Source organism: Arachis stenosperma, chromosome 7 (assembly GCF_014773155.1).
Source record: "Arachis stenosperma cultivar V10309 chromosome 7, arast.V10309.gnm1.PFL2, whole genome shotgun sequence".
In the NCBI taxonomy this organism is placed as follows: domain Eukaryota; kingdom Viridiplantae; phylum Streptophyta; class Magnoliopsida; order Fabales; family Fabaceae; genus Arachis; species Arachis stenosperma.
In genome coordinates this window covers 34,501,609-34,504,706 of record NC_080383.1, presented here as the reverse complement: position 1 = coordinate 34,504,706, position 3,098 = coordinate 34,501,609, and positions in this window count along the sequence as shown.

The window sequence follows — 3,098 nt, the reverse complement described above, 5'->3', positions numbered from 1 at the left end:
TTTTGCTTCATGTGGTCAGGGCAGTGCTCTAATGGAGGGTGAAAAAATAGGTAAGCAATGTTATAACCTGAGGCTGTGTCATACTTTTTAGATTTGTTGAGGCTCCATTGAAGCATATCTTCTCCATCTACAGGTTGAATTGAGTAGATTCTGCTTTGAATTTCAGGGGGAAAACTGTTGGCAATCAGGTTGTGGTTCCAATTTCTATCAGGCAGCATAAGATCTTTTACCCAGAAGACCAGATTCTGCGAAGTAATAGGTTGTGACAAAGGGATACGGAACGGATACGGCGGAGGTAACCAAGGGTCGCTAAATACTCGGATGGAACTACCAGATCCAACCCTCCAATTCAGGCCATTTTCAACAACTGTTCGGCCCTCTAAGATGTTGCGCCAGCCCCAAGAAGGTAAGCCTCCTAACTCTGCACTCATCGCATTGCTGTACTTAAAGTATTTACCTTTCAGTGTTCTTGCTAGGATAGAATTAGGCTGAGTAGCAATCCTCCAATATTGTTTTCCTAATAAAGAGAGGTTCTGAGCCCTCAAATCTTTCAAGCCTAGTCCCCCCTCCTTCTTAGGTCTGGACATTGTATCCCAGCCAATCCAAACCATTCTCCGTTCTGTTCTTTTTTGACCCCACCAGTACTGAGTAAGAATTCTGTGAATTTCATTAATGAGTGTGTCTGGCAGTCTGAAACAGGAGAGTGTATAGATTGGAATAGCTTCCCCAACAGCCTTGAGTAAAACATTTCTTCCTGCGTTTGACACCATATTCTTCTGCCATCCTTGAACCTTTTTCTGAACCTTTTCCTTAATCAAGCCGAATGTAGCTTTTTTAGATTTGTTAACTAAAGAAGGGAGGCCCAAATATTTGTCCTGTGCACCGATATGTTCAATATGTAGCTTGGTTGCCACCTGGAGCCGGATATGATTTGGCGTATTGTTGCTAAAGAATATCGAGGATTTGTTGAGATTCACTTGTTGTCCACTAACCCTCTCGTATTCACCCGGGGTATTTAGAATTTGTTCACAACCATATTCTGTTGCCTTAGAGAATAGAATAGAATCATCAGCAAAAAGGAGATGGCTAATAGTGGGACTTCTTCTTCACACCTGAATTCCTTGAATTCTACCGCTTAATTCCGCTTTGTGTAGCAAGAAGGAAAGACCTTCTGCACAGAAAAGAAAAAGATAGGGGGATAGAGGGTCACCTTGGCGGATGCCTCTAGTTGGTTTGAAATAACCAAAGGGTTGTCCTTCCACAACAACAGAATAAGAAACGGTAGTTACTAATTCATGAATCCAGTTTATCCACCTTTCACCGAATCCGAACTTAGCTAAAATGAACCATAGAAAATGACACTCTACTCTATCATAGGCTTTACTTATATCTAACTTGACTGCCATTTCATGCTGCAGACCTGACCTTTTATTCTTTAGATAGTGCATACATTTATGAGCAATCAAGATATTGTCTGAAATTAAGCGGCCCTTGATAAAGGCACTTTGGGTAGGACTAATTAGTTTGTTCATGCAATCCTGTAGTCTATGGACGAGAACTTTAGAAATAATTTTGTAAATGACTGTAGACAAACTGATGGGTCTAACCTGTGTCATCGTAGTAGCATCCGGAACTTTTGGGATGAGACAGATATGTGTATGGTTGAAGCTTTTTAAAATTTTTCACCCTTGAAAGAAACTGCGAACTGCTCGAAAAACATCTGCACCCACTATATCCCAAAAGAATTGAAAGAACTTTGCAGTCATACCATCGTCTCCCGGGGCACTTTGCGGGTGAATACTAAAAGTGGCTCGCTTAACTTCCTCAATAGTGACTGGTCTTTGTAGCCTACGGTTCATGGAAGCTGTAACCTTAGGCTCAAAGTCTGAGAACAGGGGATCCGGGTCAGTCTGGGCAGTTGAGGAGAAAATGTCCCGAAAGTAGTCTTCCGCCACTGCTGCAATTGATGAGTTGGACAAGGCTATTTTCCCATTCGGTCCATTCAGTCTCCAAATTTTATTCCTTCGAGTTCTGGTCCTGAATTTCCGGTGGAAGAAATTAGTGTTTCTGTCCCCCTCCTTTAACCACTTGATTCTCGACTTCTCCTTCCAGTACATCTCCTCTTGGATAAAGGCTTGTTCTAATTTATGTTCTAACTCTCAAATATCCTCTCCTCCATTAATCCCAACTCCCCTCAGCCTTTCAAGTTGTCGTTCCAATTCTTCAATTAATTTTTTTGAATTAGACCTACCCGTTTGCTGCCATGCCACTAATCGATGCCTGCATAATTTCAATTTTTGGGCTAAAACATACATGGCCGAACCATCAAAATCTGTTTCCCAAGCTATTCAAATGGTTTTCCTGACCTCCTCCCTGTCACACCATCTCTCTTGAAATTTGAAACGCCTTTTAGATAGTTCCATTAGGGGGTTTGTGTCAAGAATAAGAGGGGCATGGTCTGACCCGGTCTCTGTTAACCTTAAAACAACTGCATTTGGGTATTGGTGAGTCCATTCTTCGTTGCTAAGGCATCTATCCAACCGTTCCATAATTAGGTCCTCATTCCTCCTTCTATTGCTCCACGTGAAAGGCCTACCAATCATTCCCAATTCAACCAGACCGTTACTGTCAATAAAATCAGTGAAGGTTGAGATAGCTTGATGAGATGTCACACCACCACCAACCTTTTCTGATTGGTTTGTGATAGCGTTAAAGTCTCCCAAAACCACTAGCCTTCCCTCCAATTGCTGAAGCAAAACTGAAATATCTTCAAATTGGTTATGCCGAACTTGATCATTAGTGCTCAGATGGACTCCCACCAAACTCCATAGCTCGTTCGAAACCAAGTCTTTAACTTTCGCAGCAATAAAATATTCTGAGTGACGAATGATGCTTACCTCACAACCCTCCTTCCATACCAAAATCAGTCCTCCCGCTGTACCTAATGGATCCACCAAAAACCAGTTTGAATATCCACATTGTCTCAATACCTTTTCCACCATCCGAGGTTGATTTTTTGATTCACAGATGAAACCAACCTCGGGGGAGTGGGACTTATAAATCCCTTTCAGATTATGGACTGTCAGGGGTCTCCCAAA